Source organism: Hyperolius riggenbachi, chromosome 8, assembly GCF_040937935.1.
Source record: "Hyperolius riggenbachi isolate aHypRig1 chromosome 8, aHypRig1.pri, whole genome shotgun sequence".
NCBI lineage: Eukaryota > Metazoa > Chordata > Amphibia > Anura > Hyperoliidae > Hyperolius > Hyperolius riggenbachi.
Genome location: NC_090653.1, coordinates 106,292,349 through 106,319,244, shown reverse-complemented (window position 1 = coordinate 106,319,244; position 26,896 = coordinate 106,292,349). Strand labels below are relative to the sequence as shown.

The following is a 26,896-nucleotide window of genomic DNA, read 5'->3' as shown; positions in this document are numbered from 1 at the left end:
AAAATATAGGTCTTATTTTAATTAATATAAAATAATAGCAGCAGCAATCAAATACCTCCAAAAGAAAGCTCTATTTGTGAGAAGAAAAAGAGGTAAAATAAATTCATTTGGGTGCGAAGTTGTATAACCAAGCAATACACCGTTAAAGTTGTAAAGTGCTGAATTGTAAATAAAGGCCTGGTCAGTAGGGGGGTATAAACCTCTGGGGCTCGAGCGGTTAAACACAAAGAAAGAATGCACAGGAAAGCACAAAGTTTGTATGTACTTTTGTGTGTACCTTTAAAATACATTCAATCACACTGAACGCGGGTGCGAACAAGCAGGCACCAGAAATGCAGCATGCAGAGCATTTCCCAATGTGAGTGCAATGTGCAGCCTAGTTGGCATACTGCATGGGCTTGTTCTGGCAAATTGCATTCCTTTACCAATTTGCAAGCTTCATTAGAATCAGCACTGGATAGTAACACTTGAATATTATTTTTTATTATTATTTATTGTATTTATAAAGCGCCAACATATTACGCAGCGCTGAACATTAATTTAGGTTACAGACAATATTTAGGGGTGACATACAGCAATATGACAATACAGGAATACAAGAAAACCAGATCACACAGCACAGTATTAGTACAAGGTAATGCTTAGTCAGTCACTGGATGAAGCATGGAGATTAGGCAAGTTAGGTTCACTCAAATGCATGGCATGGGTTCACAGTAATGGAGGTGCCAGATCAGGTAGGACACAAAAGGAGGAGGACCCTGCCCAAAGGCTTACAATCTAGAGGGAGAGGTAAGGACACGAATGGTAGGGGACCAGAGTTCAGCTGTAGGTTTAGAGCACTTGTGAGGGGTAGTAGGCCAGAGTGAAAAGGTGAGTTTTGAGAGCTTTCTTGAAGATGTTGAAGGAGGGGGCTGCCCTAATGGGTGGAGGTAGGGAGTTCCATAGTGTTGGAGCAGCTCTTGAGAAGTCCTGGAGGCGTGCATGGGACTGGGTGATGCGGGGGGCGGTTAGGCGAAGTTCATTGGAAGAGCGGAGTGAGCGGCTAGGTGTGTACCTCTGAGTAAGATCGGAAATGTAGGTTGGACAGGTTTTGTGGACAGATTTGTAGGTCAGACACAGTATCTTGAATCTGATTCTGGACTGGATAGGAAGCCAGTGGAGGGATTCTAGGAAGGGATCTGCCGTGGTGGAGCGATGGGAGCAGTGGATATTTCTGGCTGCCGCATTCATGATGGACTGCAGTGGGGCTGTTCGGGTCATAGGGAGACCAGACAGCAGGGCATTGCAGTAGTCAAGGCGGGAAATTATGAGGGCATGGATGAGGAGTTTGGTGGTGGCAGAGGTCAGGAAAGGGCGAATCTTACAGATGTTACGAAGGTGGAAGTTGCAGGACTTTGTGAGGTTTTGGATGTGGGAAGTGAAGGAGAGTGCGGAGTCCAGGGTGACACCCAGACAGCGGGCTTGAGAGGTAGGGCGAATGGTAGTGTGGTTAACAGTGACATGCACATCTGGGAGGTTCGTGGATGGCCGGGGTGGGAAGATCATAAATTCCGTTTTGTCTAGATTTAGTTTCAGGAACCTAGCAGACATCCAGGAGGAGATGGCGGATAGGCAGGAGGAGACCTTGTCCATGGTAGTGGTGGATATGTCAGGGGTGTGGAGGTAGATCTGGGTGTCATCTGCATACAGATGGTAGTTAAAACCCATGGAGGAGATAACCTTGCCAATGGAGGATGTGTATAGGGTGAACAGTAGGGGGCCAAGGACCGAACCTTGGGGGACTCCCACCGAGAGGTGGTTGGGGGTGGACGAGGACTCATTGAAGGTGGTCGTGAAGGAGCGGTTGGAGAGGTAGGATGAAAGCCAGGACAGGGCGAGATCGTGAATGCCCAAGGACTGGAGGGACTGGAGGAGTAGGGGATGATCTACTGTGTCAAAAGCTGCTGACAGGTCAAGGAGGAGGAGAATGGAGTATTTACCTTCAGCTTTAGCTAAGGCAAGGTCGTTGACCACTTTGGTGAGAGCAGTTTTGGTTGAGTGGGCAGGCCGAAATCCAGATTGGAGTGGGTCTAGCAGTGAGTTAGCATTGAGGTACTGGGTCAGGCGTTTGTGAACCAGACGCTCAAGGAGTTTTGAGGCAAAGGGGAGGAGGGAGATAGGATGGTAGTTGGAGGGTAGCGAGGGGTCGAGTGAGGGTTTCTTGAGCAGGGTTAGTACAATGGCCTGCTTGAAGTCTGTGGGGAAGGTGCCTGTGGATAGGGAGAGGTTGAACAGGATAGTGAGGACTGGGGCCAATATATATTTGAATATTCTGAGACTCTATATGATAATGTGGTACAAGCATAAACAATTATTAACATTTCAGTCTAAAGAGGCATTTTATCACTCAGGCTGAGTTCACACTCAGGGTCGGCCTTTACCCTGAGCGGCCGCTCAGGGCATCACAATATTCTGCTTTGAAAGGACGCCTGCAGGACTTGGTCAGCCTCCTTTCCTCCTGCACGGTGCACACACAAGCCATGAATTCAAGTGCAGCTGGCCACCCAATGTACAGACACTTATGCCTTCCGCACCTAGCCAGTAGGAGCAGAAGCGCTCTTCATGTCACACACTCTGCCTCCCGTCCTGCACCTAGCAAGGCAAGGCAAGTAAGCATCAGCAAGGATCGCCGAGGAGCCAGAGGGTGAGAGCAGTGGGATTGTGCCAGCAACTGCTGGATCTGCATGTCAAGCAACAGAGTAGCTGATCTTTGTTTCTAAGGGCCCTTTCACACCAGAGGGCTTTTTCGGCGTTTTAACGCCACAGCCAAAGTTGGCGTTTTCCTAGGTAAAATGAAAGTCCATAGACTTTCATTTTACCTTTCACACTTAATGCTACGTTTTGGAGCGTTGCGTTTTGAAGCTCCCAGGAGCTTTTTTAGGGCTGACCGCTGCGTTTCTCAATACAATTGATACTAATGTATTGGCGTTAAAATGCCTTAAAAACGCTTTGAAAACGCCAGCAGCCAAAACGCAGCGTTTTAGCCTTTTACTGCTGCCTGTAGTGTGAAAGAGCCCTAAAAGAGATACAGTGAAAAAAACATGTTGTTCCATCAACAAAGATTAACGTTGATAAGTGTAAAAGTAGTTTTGTTTGAGGTCCAAGTAAAACCTAAGGCCAGCCGTGTTCACACTAGGGGCCTGATCTAGTTCACTTCTTATAAGTTTTCTCTTAAGTGATAATTTTCACATCTTATGAATAAAAAGCCCTTTAAACCAGCAGGGACAGCCATACTATACCAGAAAAAAAACACATATATAAATAGATACTTGTTCCACTTACATAAGTGGACTATTATCAACTACTCGTTGCACTTACATAACAGATGTATTGTACTGTCCACATTTTGATTTCAGTGAATTTTATACGGAAAATAAAGAGAAAACCGTTCCTGCCATTTTCTATCTTAACTCCCGCTGACTGAAGCCAATCCTGATGTCATTTCCTACCTTACTTTTTTTCTCCTAGAAACTGCACTGTTATAATTAGCTTGCTTTGTAAACACACGTGAGCACAGCATAGATCATATTTCAGCAGCTCATTGAACTGCCCTCAGCCAATCAGTGAGGAGCAGGAATGTAGTTATGACAAGCTTTATTCTCATCGGCAATTTACCAAATAGAGTCAGGCTTACTAAGATAAGATTTATTACAGCAGAAACATTTCCGAATAGATTGGAGTGCTTGCAATGCAGGGTAAGGTTACAGGCTGCATAATAAACACAGAACAGTGGGTAAATGGAATTTGATTTTTTGACTGACAATCCCTCTTTAAGCCACCAGCAAGCAAGAAAACACTCAGATTAATTTTGACAGTACCTTCTCAGCTCCATTTTGGTACTTTTACAACGGCAGGATGCTGAAAAGTTATTTTTATAGGGCTACGGGAAGATGGCATCTGAAGTCCTGCACTGCCCTATTTGTGTCTCCAGTACAGGGCTTTGGGCACCATCTTCCCGTAGCCCTGCTCAGCCTATGTCAGTGCGGGAGTTTTGTAGCCGCTGGCTGTAGGAAGGTGATCGGGGAGCTGCGCGCCGAGAGAGGAGTCTTCTGCAGGTGAGTAAATGCTTTTTTTTTTTACAGGTGCACATTATTTTCTGGTGAAACATTGCTGCATTACAATTATTTTCTGGTGAAACACTGCCCATATTACGATTATTTTTTAGTGAAACATTGCTGCATTACAATTATTTTCTGGTGAAACATTGCTGTATTACAATTATTTTCTTGTGAAACATTGCTGTATTACAATTATTTTCTAGTGAAACGCTGCCCCATTACGATAATTTTATGGTGAAACACTGCGCATTACAATTACTTTCTGGTGAAATGCTGCCCACATTACGATTATTTTCTCGTAAAACAATGCTGCGTTACGATTATTTTCTGGTGAAACGCTGCCCACCAAGGGATAATTTGTACTTTTTGCCGCCCAAGGTCTACTATCACCAGCTGCCCCCAGACCAACAGCATCCTAAGCTCCCCTCAGAAACGCACTGTACAAAGTGCATTAGGATGACATGATTTTTTACAACGCAGAGATGTGTGAACAAGCCTACACAGTGGTATGGGCAGTGCGTTCACATCCTGCAATGCACCCAGTGTCAATGCACATTCAGGCTGGTTTTATACCTGGCCCCCTTGCATTGCATCGCAAGGCCAAAAAAAATCTATTAATATGATCCTGTAGCAGAGTGCGCCAACATGGTCATATGCATAGTGGCGCCCTCCTGCATGCCGCTCGTAGGCCTTATGTCGCCCATCACCACCCCTCGCCCAGTGATGTACTGTCTGCTGGACAGGAAGTATGTCACTGGGATTCCCGGCTTCCCATCACATTTGTGGCATTCCATGCATGAGCGCCGCACCACTGCCACCAACAAATTAAAAATTTCTGTGTCGCACATTGACTGTGACGCCGCAGAAGTCACACAATAATGCGCTGTTGACTTTGCTGTTACATTACTCTGCATGCAGAAAGGGTAGTGCAAAGCAAAAAGTGTATAAGTGTAAAAGGGGCTTTAATGTTAGAATGTAGCTAATTCTATAACTAGGTTTTGTTGGTGCAAATAATTAATGTACTGCATCTCATACCGGTGCATTCACATGAATACAATCACCTTATTTATATGTCAATGCATGAATAGATTTATTACACTGAAACTAGAATAACATACCTCTTTATAAATTCTGTAGAAAAGTAAATAAAAGTGTACGGCATAATATTGTGTAGGATGTTATAAGGACAGTCACAGCACTGTGTTTCTGGCTGCGTGAGTAGAAGTATGTACCGTACTTGCAGAATAAATATATAATGGGGGGAGGAGAAGCAGAAGTACACAGAGCCAGGGATGCTGTGTGCCCAGGAGTAAGGAAAGGAGTGGGTGTAAAGCAAACTTTTCTCTTTGATACCAACTTAAAAAGCATTAAAACATAATATTTACTTGTTACTTCTTTCTGAATGCCGCCCGGCAGAATCTTCCACTGGCAAGAGTAAAAATTGTTGCTAGGGTGCTACTATTCTTAACTGATGTCAATCATGTCATGTGGGGCAAGCAAGCACCTGGCAGCAGCACCTGGCAGGGGAGTACTGCTGGCAGCCAAACCTGACAGACCACTGTACACTGGCAATTCTAGAAAGGAGGAAATCAGCTACTGTGAAATGTGTGCTATTGACAGCTGTACATCTTTTTGATAAAATAATTCTCATTATGGGGTACATTCACTTCACATATCTGACGTAGCACGCATTGCGCACTTAGCGCAACTCACATTACCTGTGTGTATTATGCGTAATGCACATTATACCAGCAATGTGCTCATTTCAAGTGGACCTGAACTCTTGCACAGTACAGGAAGAAAACAGATAAATGCACCCTGTGTGTATTTAGAGCGTTTAGCCCAGGCATGGGCAAACTCGGCCCTCCAGCTGTTACGGAACTACAAGTCCCACAATGCATTTGCCTTTGTGAGTCATTACTGTGGCTGTCAGACTCCTGCAATGCATTGTGGGACATGTAGTTCCTTAACAGCTGGAGAGCCAAGTTTGCCCATGCCTGGTTTAGCCTGTCTAATTCCCCCTCAGCTGTGACTAATCACAACTGTAATTTGATCTCTCAGCCTTGTCAGCTGACTGCCTCGGCAGAGCAGCTAATTTGTAAACACAGGATGTTAACTCTATGTCTGCTTCCAGGAAAGCAGGAAGTAGACACACTGCAGATGTATTGCAGGATTTGTATCAGCTGTAACAGAGAAATATTTTTCTTTTGCTTATCTTTTAGAGCAAGAGGAAGTTCTGAGTTCAGATCCGCTTTAAAGGTTATGATTCTAGCGCTATGTGCACAACATGCACTACGTCAGTAGTATAAATACTGGTAACTCTTTCATTCAACCAGCAAACAAGGCTGTCCTGTCTCTGACAGTTTGCTCAGTTGACTCAAGATAAGACACAGAGGGCTCCATTCACAAAAGAGTGCTAATTCAGTTAGCACGTCTAAAAGCTTTGGGCGTGCTAACTAGGGTGCTAAGCATTTAGCATGCCCAAAGCTTTTATTGATCACGCACAAAGTTTAGTGCTGCGTGGTGCGTGCGAAACGTCGCACCAGATGCGACTATAACGTTGCACCAGGTACCCCTAAACCATCAGACCGGGTGCGTCTGAAACGTTTCCGGCGCACCCAGTGCGACGTTTTAGGGGCACCTGGTACAACGTTATAGTCGCACCGGGTGCGACATTTCACGCGCACTACGCAGCGCTTAACTTTGCGCGCACAAACTTTTTGTGCGCGTATTAGCGTGCGCAAAGTCTCTTTAGGTGTGCTAAGGGGCTTTTCACAGGCGTGCTAACACTTAGCACCCTTTTGTGAATCAAGCCAATTACATTTATATCATGCTTTTCTCAAAGCGTGTCAGTGCTGCAGCCACTTAGGTAGGGAGCGCTTCATGGGCAAGCAGGATCATTAGGGAGCCTTGCCTAAAGATTCCTTACTGTTTTACTTACTGGCTTACGCCGGGATTCGAACTCTAATCAAAGGCTCAAAATCCCACATCAAAGTGAACAGCCTTACCAGTATGCTTCAAGTGAAGTATAATTTTGAGGATCCATCTGCTTCATGTGATATTTTGAGTGAAGGTATATGCTGCTGGTATGAGATACCTACCTATCTCCTTATTAAAAATCGGCACTGCAAAATGCCCCACTCTTCTGGTCAACTCAGTTTTTCAGCAAGTGTATGGGGAACCATCGTTTTGTTCAATTCCATGGGCTTGATTCACAAAGCCGAGATAACTCTTAAAACGACCGCGATTTCACATGCAAATTCGCATTTGCGCACTAAAAAACGTTACGCGCATTATAGTGAGTGCAAAACGCTAGTGTGACCGTGATAAGCGTTATTACGGCATTGTGAATCAAGCCCCATGTCTATGTTGATTTCCTCTCATAGCCCTAAAACATACATATAGGTTCATTGGCATTTCCCTATTTTATTCTATTTTATACTTTTAAATACAAGAAGTGCATCCATCTTTTTTTTTACAGTTTCCCAGCCGTGTTGTGGTACTCTGCGGATGAACAGCTGCATACTTGTGTTTTTAAAGTGAACCTCCGGACTAAAAATCTACTCAGCAGAACTGAAAAGGCTTGGTGTTTCTTAACAGTTCCACAGCATCAGAACTTTGTTTTTCTTACCAAAGCATCATTTTTAGCTGCATTTTTAGCTAAGCTCCACCCATCAAAGAAAACTGCCCTGGCTTTTTTTCCCTGATGCTGTGCAAAGCATGATGGGATTTCCTATGTTGTTATTCACATTGTCTAGCAACTGGGAGGGGTGATCAGCACACAGGACAGTTGGAACTGTGTCTCATGCTCCCTGTCACCGCCTTTCAACCAAAAAGATGGCTGCCCTCGTGAAATCAAACATTTGCCTGTTCTTTTAAAACAGGGTGGGTAAGAGATTATATTACCTATCTATTTTAATTAACATAACTATTGTAACTTAATGACAGTATGTTTGTTTAGGCTGTAGTTCCTCTTTAAGCTTGGAACTATTTACTGTGTGTGAGCTTCCCCATGGACTAGGGGTTTACTCTACAAATATACTCTGTAAAGCACTGCGGATGATGTAGGCACTCTACTGTATAAACACTAAATAATAATAAGTCAATGTGATTGTTCACACCTAAATGCAAGTTTCACATGCGAAAAAAAAGTCACAACAATGCAGCATAAAATCCTACATTGTTGATCATTAGCTAATGTGAAAAAAACATGCACCATTTAAGGGACCCTGAACAGTACAAAAAATGAAATTGGTACTGACCTGGGGCTTCCTCCAGCCCACCGTAGGCCACAAGGTCCCCCAGCATCCTCCTGGCTCCTCTCCTGGTCCCGCTGATGGCTCAATTACCGGCGACTTTTGGGCTGCAGGTCGGCTATATACTTCCTGAACGAAGACACTCCACGTCATCACGCCGCCTGCTATGCGTCATTGCACCGGCAGTTGTGACAGTCCTGTGCATGCCCGGCTTTCTAACTCTGAACCACGCATGCGCAGGAATATCACGCCAGCATGATGATGCGGAGCATCCCCATTCAAGAAGTATATGGCTGACCTTCAGCCTGAATGTCACTGATAATGGAGCCGCCAGAATCCTCACACAGCACAACAAGCTGCTTTTCCCCAATAATGACCTCTTCCCCTTGCTTGCTCTCCTCTCGCTTTTCCTCCTACTCTGACTGTATGCTGTAAGTGTAAACACACAGTACAAACATGCTGCCCCTGTAACCTCTGTGCCTGATGCAAGTGTTTCACCTTGCTTTATGAAAGAACTGGCCCTGAGTGCCTGGAGCCCTAGTGAGTGCCAAGGGGCCTGACTGCCACTTTCTTTGACCCCACTCACACCTCAGCTTAACAGAGAGATTGTCATGTGGAGCCAACGCTAATATCTTGCCTTGGGCCCTGTTTCTTCTTAATCCTTCTCTGTTTGCATACAAGGAAACCACACAAGATCCTGTGAACCTTGCCTTACTGTAATCCAACTCATTCATTGTGCAATACAACTTCTCCCCACCAGATGGCAAAGTCTTACCAGTATTTTACATTACAATATTTATCAGACAACAGCTACACTGCTATTGACTACTGTTAATTTAGGACAGCATCTTTACAGACTGTACTTATAAAAGTCTTTGGTATATTGGTCTGTCAAAGTATTTACCAGCAGCTGATTTTTTGTCAATAATTCCTGTTTTGAGCCCCTTTAATTCCCTCTTGAGTTAAAAACTAACTCCAAGGAAAAATCACAGGAAAGATAGCAGCTTTGATACTTGTCATTTACATGTTTGTTATGATAGATAAACAATGTAAAAACAGCATGTAGCGGGTCGATGCCTACCTAAGAGGTGGTGCTGTGCAGCGTTCCCGCCTCAGAAGAAGCCCACTTTGATTAATCATGCTTCAAATATATATTTCCTCACCATAAATCAATAGTCAGTTTCAAGGATACAATCAGTCAAAATGCAATAAAGCGTGATGCAAACTCTCCACAGGATTGAGCAAGAGGAGCAATGGTATGATTCATGCTTTACAGTACACAATAGAGCAGCCTTTCTCAACCTTTCTACCCTGGAGGAACCCTGCAGATAACTTTTGGATCTCGAGGAACCCCTGCAAACAATTTGTTTTATCTTGAGGAACCCCTGCATTTATTGTGCAGGAGGCATGGTCTTTAAAAGTATGTGTAGCTGTTTATTTCACTCCCCCCCATTACACTGCCACTCATTATACTGTCTCCTGAGCCCCCAATTTAGTGCTTCTTGTTACAGTACCCCCTATTATAGTATGCTCTATTATACTTCCCCCACGATGGGGTAAAATGCCAAGGAACCCCTGCAGAGTACTCAAGGAACCCTGGTTGAGAAAGCCTGCAATAGAGGCTCCAGCATGGTGCATTGTCTGCTATATGTCCAAACTGTGCCTGGCTTGCTGTGTAGGTGGCTAAGGCTTTGGTCTCACTTAAAGAAGAACTTTAAACAAAGATTGAATTTCATTCCATTAAGTTGCTCATTCTCCTTTCTCATGAGTGAGCTTTACCTTTTCTCAAATAGATCACCAGTGGAGTGGGGGGGCCGGGGGGGAGTGGGTAATATGGCTGATATTGTGGTGAAACTCTTTCCACAATGTGATGTCATGACCAAGGTCCTGACAGTTTTCTGTCTGTGACTCTCGTTGCATTGTGGGAAATAATGGCTGATTCCAACTGTAAAGCAGTAATATCTCCCTCTGTGCATAGAACTCTCAGTAAAGAACATTTAGTACAGATCAGTTGACAGGACTAAAGAAAAAAACTCTGAATGTTAATCAGGGAGAGGAAAGATTTTACATTGGGCAAACACTAACTAAATAATATATGAAAAATTAAAAAAAAAAATAGCAATTCTATTAATTTTGTTATTTTCACTACCGTTCCTCTTTAAGACTAAAACAGACATTTTTTGTCCGTTTTACTACATCGCACATGACAGTGATCCTATTTTATAAATAGGAGCCATTCACACTTGTTAGTCTGCAACGGATCTGTTGGATCTATTACGGTAAGCGGACCACACCTCTGTGCAGTCCGCGATAACCCCGGACAGGTGGATGCATTTCCCATATAGACAATGGTGGAGACACATCTGCCCCTGGCTCCAGGCAGACCACAATGGACCATCGAAGCAGACACTACACTCCTGCTGGCCGTAGATGGTCCGGCTGCAGATGGGAACCGAGCCTTACAGTCAACGCTACATATACTTCAGATTTTCATCTGAAATGACTAAACCCACATACACACCTCCAAACACAATCGTGTGAACTGATCGATGATAGAAATTTCCATGATAAGAAACGATGTGTTGTGACCGACAACAGAAGACTGCACACGAAATTTCAAACGGCCGTCAACCAGTAGGATCATTAAACAATGCAGGATCTAGGCGAAGTGCCATAGACTTAGTGGACACATGATTTAATAATCTCCATAGCTCTGTACATGCTAAAGATTATAAACAATCAGAATAACAATCTGTCGAAGTGATTGTCATGATGGCCGTCGAAAATGCCCAAAAATTGTCACAGATCATTCATTTAAGTTTTTGTCTTAAATTATTAAACATATGACCGCTGTGTTGTTCTTCATTTATTTTGTATGATTTGTTCTCCCCATGTCTATGAGTCAAGAGAGCCTGAGGTCAAAAATAATATTTAAAAAAAAATCAGATACCTAAGGAGAGGGAAGCCTCTGAATCAAATCAGTCAAGTGTGTCCCCTGCCTTAATCAGAAATATCTGAATGATAGCTTCAGCCAAAGAAAATCTACAATGTATACAGATGTTCTTAACTGTATACAGATGTTCTTAACTGTATACAGATGTTCTTAACTGAAGCAAAAAACCCAGGCAATTGTAACACATGTACACAAGAAAGGATGCTGTTTTTTAGAGTGTCAGGGGACTCTGACCATGGAGGGGCGCAATTTCAGTGTTTGCCATAGGCTCTATATTACCCAGATACGCCCCTGCTTTCATCTTCCCCTTCTCTTTATCAAAACAGGCATTTTAAAACCATCACCCAAAATGATAATGAATGTCTTAAGCAGGAAGGAACATTGGTCAGTTTAGAAGCTTAACAGCAAAACCCCAGAGGATGCCTCAATTGTAAGGGAAAAGGTAACTATGCAACTCTGTGTTATCATGTCGCAGGTACTGTACATTGTGTGCAACTGTATATTTGGCGGAAAGGTATCGCTGCTCAAAATAGCTTATGGCTAGAAGCCCTATCAACAGTTTGCTGTTGGGCTGCATGACTTGTAGTTACACCTCTAAGTTAACGTATTATTATCAATAAAAGTCACCTGTAGAAGGGGTAAGAAATCTTAAAAATGGGATCTGTTGGGGTACTGGAGGCCTGAAGCTGATATACACTGACTGGGACACAAAAGTAAAATGTATCTAACTAAAAGAGAAGACATTTGGTGGAAGCATTACTACTGTTACTTTCTTGTTATAATCTTTTTTGTCAGCGTGTGTACAATGTATAGGCTATGTGGGTAGAAAAAACACAATATAGCTTTTCATCCCCAACAAAAGTAGAAAAAAGTCATTCAGAGTATGTTCTCCAACGCTGACCATCACAGAATCACTTGGAATTGTGGAAAGGAAAGTACTATCAAGGTGCAGAACTAGAAATTGCCGGACCCCCAGCAAGATTTTGGATTGGGGCCCCCCAGTAACTCACTTCAGATATAATTAATAAATAATTGACCAGCAGTGGGACAGGTTCTCATTCCTCTCTTCAGTGCAGCTCAGTGTTGTACAGCCTATCTCCCTACGGCTCCTGCATTTTCTGTCACATGCTTCAGAAGTCCCAAGAAGGTAGACTGTATGGACAGCACCTGCACTGTCCTGTGGTGGACCACGTTTACTATTGGCGCTTTACCTCTCTTTGCACCATGTTTGTGTTCCAAGGATTGCAAGGGCACTGTGATTACAATGGAAATTGTCGTGCCTCTTTGCCACCAATGTGATTAGATTTTTCTCCAAGTGCAAATGTAGTGCATGCTGCATTTTTCTTGCATTTGGTTTAACGTCAATGGGAGTGCAAAAAAATTGCATGCCAAATACGGCGCTATGCGATTTTCTTGCAAGTTCTATGTTGTATTTATTGCTTCATCTAAACAAATTGTTGGGAAAATAATCACATCGTGAAAACTGTCACACAAAAATCACACCAAAGCACACAGAAAAGCGCTTTGGTGCAAAATAAAGAAATTATAATCACAGTGCATTTGTGATTGCAATTCACAATGGGAAATATGGTTTATGCTGGTGTCCCTGAGATTATCCATTATCACCAAGTGTTACAAGATAGCCCTATATGCACATACTATAATTCTTTGCTGGTCAAAACTAGAGATGAAATTGAATATTTCATAGGATTTTTTTTTTTTTTTTTTTTTTTTTGCTCCATAGGAAGCGGGATTCTCCTAGGCTGAACTGGAACTAAACTGGAACTGTGCATGGGGTCAAAGAACAACTTAAAGGGAACCTAAACTGAGAAGGATATGGATTTTTACTTTTAAAATAATACCGGTTGCCTGACTCTCCTGCTGATCCTGTGTCTCTAATACTTTTAGCCACAGCCCCTGAACAAGCATGCAGATCAGGTGCCCTGACTAAAGTCAGACTGGATTAGCTGCATGCTTGTTTCTGGTGTGTGATTTAGCCATTACTGCAGCTGCGTGCTTGTTTCAGGTGTGTGATTCAGCCATTACCGCAGCCAAAGATATCAGCAGGACTGCCAAGCAACTGGTATTTTAAAAGGAAACATCCATATCCCGCTCAGTGAAGGTTCCCTTTAACTAAATGTAACTTAATAATTAAAATTGTTTATATTGAACAATATTCATTTATAAATTAATGCTTGCCCATTGTAATTTTTTTCTCTCTCTCTGATTTACATTCTTAAATTGAACACAGCTGACTACATCTTTACTGTTGGTGCATCACTGCAGGGTGTGTGTTTGTTGTGTGTTCCAAAGTAAGCAGAAACAACACCTGTTCTACCAGAGTACTCTGAGGCAAAAGACAGCGTAACCAAATAGCCTAGGGTAAACATCAATAGGAGGGTGGCATTACAAACCAAAATACAGGAATATATAAATATAGGAATAATTAACCTAAAATCCTGAATAATGTTGTACATTCTACTATAGTATAGGTCGTTGCCAGGGCCGGCACTTATGCCAGTTGCACAGTGTGTGTTACAATAGCGACAGGCACATTACTTAGATAATGTGGGCTGTGCTAATACCCAACTGGCATAAGTAATGCTGCCTGAGCATGTTAAATTTACCCCAATTCCAGTATTGCCCAAAACCCAGTATTAGGTAGGCAGAGAGGGCACCCCAAGTATAGGTAGATAGAGAGCCCCCCCGTATAGGTACTCAGAGAGCCCTCTAGCCCCAGTATACAGTAGATAACCAGGGAGCTCTGATACATAGGTTGCTAGAGTGTCCCCCAGTATAAGTACCCAGAGAGCCCACTCCAGTATAAGTGAGCAGCGGGCTGAAGCGCCCTGAAATGCAGCAAGCCATGCACGGCAATTCAGAGGTGAATCGCCGTGCATGAATGGAAATGGCAGACAGTGCAGTCTATGCACAGTCTGCTGTCCCTGCGATCGCGTTTCCATAAGCACACATGAAAGCGCTCTATTTGGAAACAAGTCCTCACACACCCAGTTAAAACATCTACCAAATAGCATTATTTTCCCTGGAGATAAGCATTCCAGTCAATGTCTGCTGTTTTCTTGCTGTGTCTCCAGATGTTCCTTTTCATTGCATCAAAAGTCAATGCTGGACTAAGCAGGGCATTTGTGTTGATGTGTCTGTTGGCGGAAGGCTTCATAGGCAGGGAGATCTTGCATGCTTATTCCATCACCCTCAAGTTTACGGTCAGCATAACAAAGTACTTAACTGGTGTCAACAGCACAGAGGAGCAATACATTCTACTGACGTAAATTTCCACTAACTTGAAACTGAGCGGATGAACTACAAAGTGGGTCAGTGGAAATTCACATATTTTTAGAATTTTTACTGAACGTCTGTTACCAGCAGCGATAAACCTAAAATTTAACTAAATAGTAAATTCTGATTCCACAGGAAGTTGAATTTCCCAAAGCTGAAGCAGAATTTTGTAGTCCCTACTCTGATTCTGGTGCTGCCAATTAATTAATGGGGAGCTTGATTAGTTTACAAGCGTAATTAAACAGCAGGCCCTGTATCTGATTAAACTCCTGAAAAGTTTTGGTTAGGTCACTGCAAATTGTGGTTCTGGGGAACTGAATTTTACCATTTAGCAGGTTTGGATTTACCAATAAGCAGATCCATGGCTGATGCCAAAAAGCATATGATAATATATGATCTTTTGCCTCTGAAGAAGCAGGTTTACCCTGTGAAATGGCTGTAAGGCCAAGATTCATTGTTATGTATGCTAGAGGTTTCTGGAGTTACCTAAAGGTGACTTGCAAAGTTGGTTGGTGCCCAGAGCTTTCTATTCTTCTCCTGCTACGTACGAGTCTACTATCTGGAGGCACAACTAACTGCACCTGCTACCCCAGAACTGCTTGTCTGGCATCTTGTGCCGATTCTCTTCTCTACATGTACAATATGATGCTAAAAGGCACCTGAATATGGCCAGCCCCACCTCCTTCTCCATCAGAGGTGCATTAAGATGTAATGGGGCTCTAGGCAAGGTAGATTTGAGCCTCCTTGTGGTCCTTTTGGTAAGCTGAAGTAAAGAGAGATCAAAGAAGGTGGCAGGTGGGTTCTTTGACACCCACTAGGCCCCAAGTACATGCCTAGGTTGCCTGGTGGATAATCCAGCTCTTTTCTCCACCACCAGCTAATTCCCACCTCCTCTCTCACCTATCAATTCAGAGTTTTTGTAAGGAAGCCTGTATGGCTGCACATAAGACTTTGGTATAGCAGTGTTACCTCTACTTTTTTAAACTCCCCTTATTTTAGCTTTTCAATGTTTATCGGGATAAGAAGGGGGTGACTGAGTGTGTATCACCAGTGGTGTAGCTAGGGAGCTTTGGGCACCCGTGCAAGTTTTATATATGCCCCCATCAAACACTCTCTATGTGACAATTGATATGGACACCAAAACTTGCCAATGTCACAGTATCAGAGAGGTATAAGCAGAGTAGGGGGTCAGTCAGGTGCATAGCTAAAAATTAGGGGCCCCCAACAACATTTTGATTGGGCCCCCAAATGTTCACACCCTTTCCCATGCCTACACCTGACCTCACAGCCTGGGTGCACATCTTGCAAAGGTCATAAGACAAGTGTGGCCATCACAGTCTACACACCCATAACAAGTGTAGCCACAAAAACACCTGATCTGAATAATGGACCCCTCTATTGGAGGAAGTGAAGTAGTAGCTGGGGCCCCCTTACAGCTCTGGGCCCCCCTGCTGTTGCAGGGACTTCTCCGCCTGTAGTTACGCCGTTGGGGAAAGTTTGTTAATGATTACCACTATTCAGATCACCTACAGAGGTGATCATTACCAGCATAAGGCCAAAAAAGATTGAATACAATGGTCGAAGGAGGGCCCTGGTGGTTTCTGCTCTAGGGGCCCTGGTGTGGTCACTACCTCTTTAACCCTATTAGGACTTTCGTGTCAATATACTCATGAGAAAGAAATACAGGCAACTACTAATTTCTAGTTATCATATTAAAATATGGGTGTCAAAAGAACTCATGAATCCAGCACTCGTGTACTTAACACTTTGCAATAATGGTTGTCTGAAGCAATTGTTGTTGATCATTTCAGGTGGTCTTTATTTGTACATATACAGTGTTCAACAACCTTCTGATCAGTGTGTTCTGCTCAATGAAGATGAGCAGGAGAGTGTGAGCGGGTAACAAGTGAATGTGGTACTACATAACAGCCTTATGAGCTGTCACTCATCACAGTTCCAAACAACACATGACATCCCGTCTACAAAATATGTTTATATGGGTCTTGTTAAATATCAAACAACAGTCCTGAATGACTGTGTGCAGTAATATTGAATGGTTGTTTGTAAGAATGTTTGAATGACAAAACGCGTCCAAAGTCCAATTTTTGTGGAAGGTGTAAAAGCTTAAATCTATGTACACGTGCTCAACGAAAGTCATTGTAATGAACGATCCTTGAATAATGACCACCTTCCACCAACCATGCTTCCTAAACAACTCCTACTGATTGGAAACAATACTCAGCAATGTCTACCAACATGATCGTTCTAGACAGCAGGAAATGACATGGTCATACAGGTGCATTGAGGCCGGTTTCAGACTATAGATTGGCGGCAGCGGGGGCTGTACCGCACAGCCAAAAACAGGCCATTGGGGATTACTGCGTTAGTATGCGGTAAACTCCTTCTGACTGACATCCAAACAGGAAGTGATGCTTGCTTGCGCTCACTTGCTGTTTTGGAAATACGGAAGTGCACGAAAATATATTGTAAAAAATACGCTTCTGCGCATGCGTGCCGCACCACCACCGCCATAATTTTTAACACCCCTATGTCGCCTAAACGTACATGACTTCCGATCCGCCACAGATCGCCGCAGCTCGAAGCCTAACTGCTTGGTAATGTAGGTTTGTTCAAGTGTCAGGAATGTGGCGATTACGTCACTTCCATCGCATTGCACCGTACTTCAGTCGTACGAAAGTCCCCATAAACTTTCATTGCCCTGCGGTGTGGTGCGGTAAAATTACCACACTGCCCCATTGTGAAACCACCCTAACGGATGTGGCACCTCAGAAGTATTTGTTCTATTGATCATTGAGGAAGCAATCTAGAAGTGTGAAGAACAGAGAACGTTCAGGTAGAGGCCACCTAAAATACTCTTTCATCATAGCTAAACAATATGAGATAAAGACATCAGTTTGTTAAGTTTCAAAGGCATCATATATAAAAGATTATTTGACCCAGAAGATTTATCTTTCACAGACACATTGTTCGTGGGTCATTCATTTCAAATGATATTTATCTAAAGTGTGATCATAGCTTAACAACACCGATTGGGCATGGTTTTCCAGATTCCAAGCAAGCTGTCAGAGGGAGTCATGGGAATCCAGTACAGCTGGAAAAGGTGCTTGACATGATCTTGAACTATCATTTTGGCCAACCTAAAGCCTCGTACACACTAATGTTGCACGGCAGGAATGGGGCACGATATCTTGGGCGGCCTTTTGTGGGCAAAGCTGCACAGACACGTCTATAGTACATCGATGTGCGGCACACGAAGAAGGGGGAACACTGGACAAAACAATGCAGTTGGGCAGCATTCAGGTAAGATTATCCCGCATGCTGGATCTCTCACTGATGTCTTGGGCCGTTGTGCACACACTAGATTCTCGGCAGGGACGGTCTTTAGCAGCTGCCTCGGCTGAGTTTAGTCTAGAGTGTATAGACTGTAAGGTGCATGTGTGTAGGTCCTCATTCTCTTAAGCAACTCTGTATGTTTGCTGTGCCTCTGGCTCAGGATCATTGTAAAGCTACTAAAAATACTGCACACAAATAATTATTTTCATGACATTTGAAAAACATGACGTGAATCAAATCAGGTTTAGTTTGTAGGGGAATTTTTTCTCATCAACAGAGCTTTCTTCCTGTCTTTTAATCAAATTGACCTACCCCGCCAACAGTTTACTTTTGTTTGTATTGAGAAAAAAACTGCAGTGCACACACAGGTGCACAGTACTGTAAGAAAGTGACCAGATACGCATTCCTAAACTTCCTCTTCTAATACAGCGCAGATACTTAATAAATATTGTCATTAGCCTGCCTACAAAGTCATTGGAGTCCGATGCGAACCCTAACACCTCCCCAACCACATACACATGTCCAGCCCTCCACCCAACTACAGAGACCGAGTACAACAAATAATAGTTCCCAGAGGTCAAGAAGATACCAAGGCCATATGCAATTCACTTTTTCTCCAGAGTTTTCTCCTAGGAGATAATTTTTCTTCTGTTTAACCACTTTCTAACCACAGGTTTTTTTTTTTCACCTTAAAAACCTGAGCGATTTTCACATCACACTCCTCCCATAGTTTGCCAATAACAAGATATCATTACTTATCACATCGAAATGATCTATGTATTGTTTTATTCGCCCAAAATAAGGCTTTCTTTGGGTGGTACTTTTTGCTAAGAATTATTTTATTTTATAAGCAATAGGGAATAATAAGAAAAATATGAAAAAATCATTATTTCTCAGTTTTCAGCTATTATAGTTTTAAAATAAAATGTGCTACAATAGATACAACCCAAATGTTTTATTTACCCATTTATGCTGATTATTACAATGTTTAAATTGTGTCCCTAGTACAATGTATGGCAATAATATTTTATTTGGAAAAAAGGATGTATTTTTTTACTGGTTTTTATACTATATCAATAATTACAAGCCTTTATTTACAAAAAAAAAAACAGTAATATACCATGATGACATACCGTACATATTAAAAATTCCCTAAGGTAATTATTTATGGTTTTTTTTTTCAATTATGTAATTTTTTTATTTAATTTTTTACAAGTGTTTTATTTTGGTAACTATAGGGTAGGGATTAAAGGAGTTAAAAATTCATTTTAAAAAGTATGTATTTTTCTTTATAATAGTGTCTGTGGGTGCATTTTTACTTTTTGGCCTCACTTAATTTCCAAATACTGTAAACAGTTCAAGGGAGTACTGTCTGCTTTCACTTTTGTGAATTAAAGCCTGCATCTCGCTGACGCCAGCTCTCCTTCATTACAGGCACTGTGATTGGGTTTGGGAACAAGCTGTTCCCCTTCACTGATCACAGAATGGCAGGATTGTGATGGAAATGAACAGCAGTGGCGCAAAGATTGAGAATGGCAAGGTTAACAAAGAAGTACACATATTTACACCCCTGGTGCGCAAATTAAGTTTCCAGGGGCATAAATATACATACCAGTGGTCGGGAACTGGTTAAAATAACTTTTCAGCACTCTGCAATTGAAACTGTACCACAAAGTAGGTGAAAAGTTACTGTCAACATGTTTGTAAGTATTTTCTTGCTTGCTGGTGGCTTAAAAGGAATTGTATTGATTATGTGTGAAAATATAATCTAGGAAGAAACTTAGGAGAAAAGGTCAATTGAATAAGGGTCCCTGTGACTTCACATCCCTATATCCATGTTTTGTGTGCACTGTACTTTGCATGTGAGTACTTTGCAAGTGTACATAAAAAATCGTAGCGCTAATGCACACTTCTATTTGAATGCAGTGCTTCATGACTCCTGATGGATATAAGCAGTGGAGTAACTACAATTCATGGGGAAAACCATCAAAACTTACAAGGGTGATAAAACAAGTGTGGCCATCATGATCTTCACAACAATAAGAAGTGTAGCACAAAAGCACCTGATCTGAAGTAGCACAAAAGCACCTGATCTGAAGTATAGTCCTCTATAGTAGCGGAGGAAGGGAAAGTTAGTAGTTGGGGCCCCCCACATTTCTGCCCCCCCCCCTGCAATTGCAGGGTCTGCTCCCCTCTAGTTATGCCCCTGGATATGAGGTATAAGCCACTGAAAGACATAATAATCACAAGTGATCAATGGAAAAGTTGACTTTGTTGTTAACTAGGCCATATCGAATCTGACATTACATACAGTGTCAGTGACATTACCTACAGTGACATTACCTACAGTGACATTACTACAGTGTCTGATCTTGTTTGATGCTGGCCATTACAGTCTGTGCACTCTTTGATGTGACTTCCCTGGGGCTTCTATAACTATAAGTGAGGCTTTGTAAAGGGGCCAAATCCTCAAGCAGTGCAAGAACTCATCCACACTCACTCTACTAATTACATAGTTTTAAGGGTAACATCTTGTTTATTTCTCATGCTTGTTTTGGTGAAAATAAACTAATGAAATAAACAATTGTATCTACCCTCCTTGTCCTAAAAATGACTTTTAACGATATTCCACAGTTTTCTTTTATATTTAAATCTACTTTTTGAAGTACGCCAGAGCTAAAATCTATGAACTGTTGACCATTTGTATCTCTTTCCTGCTCTCAGAAGCCATTTCCTGCTAGGAAAGTGTTTTATAGTTGTGACTTCTTATCAGTGAGGGTCACACTGCAGTCACTTCCTGTCTGAGTCAGGACTGAGTCAGCCACTTACATACCTGATATTTAACTCTTTCAGGCAGAGAAAGAAAAAAAAGGAACACTGCCTAGTTATTTGTGTGCTAGGCACTGTACATACCCATGTCTATCTCATCATGTCATCTCGGGTATCCTTTAAGAATATATTAAATTGTACATTTGTTAGTGCCTCACCTGTTGGTTTGATTAGCTAATTTGGCAAGCAGATAAGCACCATGCCCACTGATTTGGTGATTGATTTAAACTCTGTTGCTATAGGAGATGCAGAGGTTGCGAGCAGTGGCATGACTACAATTCATGGGGGCCCCCCAGCGAAATTTTTATGTGCCCCCCCCATGTGTAAAACTTCTTCCCTTGCCTTCCCATGTTGCCCTTCACGCCCTTAGGGCCCGTCTCAAAATGGTCATAAAACTAGTGTGGCCATTATGATCTTCACACCCATAACAAGTGTAGTAACAAAAACACCTGATCTAAAGTAAAGTAAAAAGTATAGTCCCCTGTAATGGAGGAAGGGAAGGATAGTAGTTGGGGCTGTGAAACAATTCTGGGCCCTCCTGCGAGTTCCTCTAGTTACACCCTTGGTTGTGACCACACCAGGGCCCTTGTACCTAGGTGGGTCCGCATAAGGACCCTCCTCCAGTCACTGCAATAGCTTGTTATTGCAGCTGTACTGGTAATGATCACCTCTCTGTGTGCTTTGAATAGTGTTAATCATTAACAATCCATTCTCTGATTACATGTCTCTTGCATAGTGGCTGTCTTTGGAAAGGCAGTTTTGGTGGTCTGTATCATGTCATATCACATGATCTGATGCTGGGAAAGATTGAGGGCAAAAAGAGCAGGGGACTGCAGAGAGTGAGATGGCTAGAGAGATACATGGAAGCAACAAATAGGAGCTTGGAGAGGTAGTAGAGAATAGAGGGGCCTGCTGTGGTCTGTGGGTTCGCAAAGAATCCGACTGAATAGCAACAATCATGTGATTATCATACATACAGTGCTGGATGGAAGATCATGGCTCTGTAGGTATGCCACTATGTTTAGGCCTGGGGTCAATGATCCCTTAAGGCCCCTTTCACGTGGGAGACTGAAAAGCCAGCCACTGTGACATGTTGTGTCTGAGCATGGCCACAGCCATGCTCAAATGGGACTCCAAAGGGGACAAGAGGCAGTGAAGTCACCACCTTTGTCCTCCCTTGTGAAAGGGGCCTAACTGCAGGATGTATATTTTGTCCGTGTTTAATTTGGGCACAGGTAGAAGCAGAGAGACGACTCTTCCTACGCAAATAATCTAGAGGTATATAAAAAATATATTTCCCTACTGATTACCTACTTCCTCCTCTGCACGTAATTTGGGGTCTGGCTATTGCAGGCACCCAAATTACAGTGACTGTATTGGGGAAGCCTGCTGACTTGCTATGCCTAACTGTGGCTTATGATGAGCTACATGCACCTCTTAGCTACTAAAGATATTGCTGGTATAAATAGCCTCAGTCTTGGCAGAGTCACTTGACTGACACCTACTAAGTTGCAGGTAAACAAACATTGCACAATTTACATAATAAAAGTGTTTAGTGTAAGCAATTGTTTTCAGTATGTGTACCACAGCCACATTCTATAGCTGCAAAGGTTTAAAGGTAGCCATACATCAGGCGATTTGGCGGCTGATTGACCATCTGATTCGATTATTACAATCAAAACGGATCAAAATCGGTGCAGCTAAGTGCATGCCCGATCGACAATGCGACCAATTTGAGAACGAAATTGGGTGCATAAGTCAATCCCGCATGCTGCAAGATGTTGGGACGTCTTGCTCGATCGGGTGCACGGCGGTAACGGCGTACAATTTCAGGACGATCGACGAACCTGACGAAACCGCTTGCGCTGTTCCCCCTAATGTTTAGTGTGTCCCCCGGTGCCCAGTGCATGTTATACATTTCTTTTCCGCCACTTCCGCTTGTCCCCTCTGATTCCAGGCGCACTTCGCTCACTGTACATGTGCGCCCCACATGGTTGCCTAGTAAGGTCGCTCCTATGAAGTCAGACGTCATACACGTGGCCACTTTACTAGGCAACCACGTGGCGCATCTGTATGAAAAACAGAGTTCACCCGCAGCCAGCATGGACAAGCGAGGTCGCGGACAGGTAATGTATAACATGCACCGGGCACCGGGCGAGGGGACGACACTTAACATTAGGGGGAAAGCGTCAGGGTAGCGATGCAGTCAGATGTGGCATCGCAAGGTCGTTTCTGGATCGATTTCAGCATGAAATTGATTGGGAATCAGCCTGTTGTGTATGGCTAGCCAACAGATCTCTCTCTAATCAGATTTGATTAGAGAGAGATTTGTCTCTCGGTGGAATCTTCCCACCATCGCTAGATGTATGGCTTCGTTACGATAAACGGGATCTGCTACTGTCAGCTGTGTGGAGATGCAATAGCAACTAGACAAATAATTTAGCACTTACAATCACTGAAGGGACATTGGGTACAGAAGCTAGATATAAGTCGCTGTTACCCAAGATGGCAACATGTGAGCAAAACTGTATCATCAGTACAGGTATGGCGCAACTTCATTTAGCAATCTGCCAAGCCATATCACTAAATGACCACTGCTATTCCTTTCTCTACTGTTCATTGTGTTCTCCCTGCCACAGAGCTTTCCATACAGCATGTCTGTGCACTGATTATTCCTAAAACTGTTCCTTAGAATAATTACAAATGATTATTCCCGGGAGATAGCAAGTGAGCATCTTAACGAGCCTTAAAGATCCTTTTGCATGTCTTGGACTATCCCTGCAAAGTCGTGTCCAGTACGGTAGGTTCAGTAGGGTAGCCTGGTGTCTTTGGAAGACTGCTGTCACTGCACCTTGTGAAAATCACATCCAGAATGCTGCTATCAAGAAAAATCAGCATCGCACTGAAAGGCACCACACAGATTTGAACCTGATCAGTGCAGATAACGAGAGTGGACTTCATGGTTTTCAGGAGAAGACAGTGCAAATGGGCCCTAATGATAACCATACATAGCCCATTCCATGCAAACAATAATCATTCTTCTAATGATCAGGCATGGTGTGGCCCGTGTAGAGATTTCCAAGAGCATGACAACTCAGTACACAGAGACATAAGAGTACCAGGCATGGTCATGTTGGCCAAGACACAAAGAAAGTCAAGGATAGTCCTGAAAGCGGCATAAATAAGGGCAGGGAAGAGACTTCCTGTTTTATAATCTCTGGCCTCATCAGTTTATGGCATCTATTTTGCATCAGCGTTGTTCCTTAGATTCCATCAAACTTCTCATTTTCACTTTGAGGTATTTTTCTTTAAATGGATCAAAACCATAGTTGGTGTTCCTGATGCTGTGCAACTGAAATTATGATCAATAAATCCTGATCCTGGCATTCTTTAAATGGTTTATCGCGTTCATTTTAGTCAGAAAGCCATTTTGATACGTTTTAGATCAAAAGAAATTATACAATTATTTAACATATAACTAGTGGTGTAGTAACATAGCCATCGGCCTCGGTACACATTTTACAACATCTCCACCCCCCTTCCCCAGCACAGGATGCACAATAATCACATGATACAGACCACCAAAACCAGCTTTCCAAGAACATCCACTGTTTGAGGGAAGTGTAAGCAGAGGAACAGGACAAGTTAATTATTACCACTATTAAAAGCAAACCTGTGAGGCTTATGATGCTCAAAATCAGATACTTACCTCTGGAGGGAGAAGCGTCTGAGTCCTCCAGAGATTACCGCCATCCTCTTCCTCAGGGCTGAGATCCCCAAAGATCTTATTTTTTTCACTGAAGCCTGAGCAGATCCACACTAATCCCCATGCATGAACCATTGACAAGGGACACAGCGCGGAAAGACCCATTGTTGGAGGATGGAGGGGTCTCTGGAGGACCCAGAGGTTTTCCTCTTCCGAGGTGAGTACCCCTTTGGGTCCCTTTTTTTCCCTACAGTTATCCTTTAGAGCACATAGAGAGGTGTGCTATACCACTACAGCACCAATAGAGATTTTACACAGTAAGCGGAGGAGGGCCTCATGTGGGGGCCCTCAGTTCCAGGGGGCCTGATGCTATTGCATCCTTTTCATCCCCAGTATCCCACTGCATAAACCAATCAGAATATTGAAAGCATCTGATTGCAGCATAGGAGCAGGTTCAGCCTACCCAAACCCAAAAGACAAAGCTTCCTATTTCTGCCAAGCTTGTGGCCAGTTCTTCAAACAAACATTGCATGTGAAAGATTATGCCGTAAGTACCACAAACTTTCCCCTATCAAAAAACAAACAAAAAAACGCATAAAATATCATAAAACACACCCTAGTGCCAGGTTAATATCTTGATATATATATATCTTTGCTCAATAAAAATAGTTAAAGGATTCAATCAAATTTCATGTTGGCGATTCTGTTTATAAAGCTATTCTGGTTTTTTTTTTACCTTAAAATATGAACAGCCTATTTTAGAAGAACCACCATCCATTTCATAACTGTGATCTTTGATGTGTGTAGGCAGAGTTCCTACTTGCCTACACCATGTGTAATAATGCGATCATGTATTTACCTTTTCAGATTCTTAGAGAGAAAAATGTTGCTCCCATGTAAAAGCTCTACGCATGATCCTGGGTGTAGCACTGAAGTTCCTGAATCAGTGCCATGCAGGAGAGGCCGCAGGGATATCAGAGTCCAGGGATCAGAGAGGTGAGGCTGATTCCTGCCTGCTTCTTTCAGCAGCACAGCACCAATGTCTGACCTGACAGCTCCACTCTGATCTTCCACCCCGAGATCTGGTGTTAAAGGCGTTTCCAACTCACTGACAAGGAATGTATAAAATGTACCCAGACTTGAAAACCAGGAACAAGGAACCTGGGTTCTTCTGGGTTTCTGCAGCAGTGAACAATGAGCAAGCAATGCTTACTGCAATAGGCTTTTGTTGAAAACAAAACAAACATAAATCAATTAACTAACTGTACCATAGGTAGGGTGTCCGGTGTATTAATATGTCAGATTCTAGGCAAGACATTAAGGTGATTTCAGGCTTCATTTTTGGACAAAAATTGACAGCTCGCTAATTCATCTTATCCACCATGTTAAAGTGCACCTGTCATGAGAGAATCCTGGAGTCTCCCATTTCTGACCTTTACTTTAAAGTGCTAGTTGTGATACAGATCCCTTGGCTGCCATCCTCTGTGTGTCATTCACATGGAAAATGTGTGAGGGTGCATACACACATGCAATTTTGATTGGCCAATCACTAACCAATTTTACCACCTCCATGCAGTATAATGGGCAACAGGTTTTGAATTCTATGAACAGATTATGTAGGTAAGTGCTCATACTACATGCAAGTGGTAATCATTGGCCAATCAAAATTGGATGTGTGCATGCATCCCGAGTGTCTGAGAAAAATACAGTAGATCTGTACTTCTGGCGATTGATTTAGAAAGTATTACAGCCAAAACATCAGCATTACATCCAGCAAACTAAAGCCTGCTACCCGCTTTTAATTATGTTTGGCCAATCACTGACCAATCTTACCACCTCCATGTAGTATGAGGGTCAACAGATATTGAATACTATGAGCAGATTTCGTAGGTAAACCCTCATACTACATGGAGGTGGTAAAATTGGCCAGTGATTGGCCAATCTTAATTGAAAGTGTGTACCAGGCTTAAGCTACATACACACATTAGATAACTATAGTTCAAAACAACAGATGATCATGATGATGAACGTGTGTTCGCTGACTGGAATGCCGATCTCGTAATTGAGCGAGCTCATACAACATATACGGACTGGCTATATTTTCAATCGACCGATCAGCAATAAATATTGGCTGCACATACGTGCGACATCAGAGTTTGTTGGGTGACGATTCTGTGCATGCGCGAAACGATCGTTATCTAGCAACAGCCATACAAATAAACCATCATCGATCATCAGATCCGTTCTGACAGATCTGCACCTCCACCGATATTGGTCGTTATCAGTTTTAATGATCGTTTGCGAAAGTCTTGTGCACAATTATCTGACGATTGGTAGTCTCAGAGCCGTTTCAAACGGCTATAGTCTAAAGTGTGTATGTAGCTTCAAAGCCTGGTACACACAT

At 42.8% G+C, this 26,896-nt stretch overlaps 1 protein-coding gene across 1 annotated transcript in view; it reads right to left on the bottom strand.

The window, feature by feature from the left end:
* VGLL1 (vestigial like family member 1) overlaps positions 1-25,602 on the bottom strand; it is a 48,256-nt gene extending 22,654 nt beyond the window's left edge. Inside the window, exon 1 of the mRNA XM_068250982.1 lies at positions 25,352-25,602. The gene's annotated coding sequence lies outside the window, so the exon portion shown is untranslated. The remainder of the gene's footprint in view (positions 1-25,351) is intronic.
* Between the last annotated feature and the right edge of the window lie 1,294 nt (positions 25,603-26,896).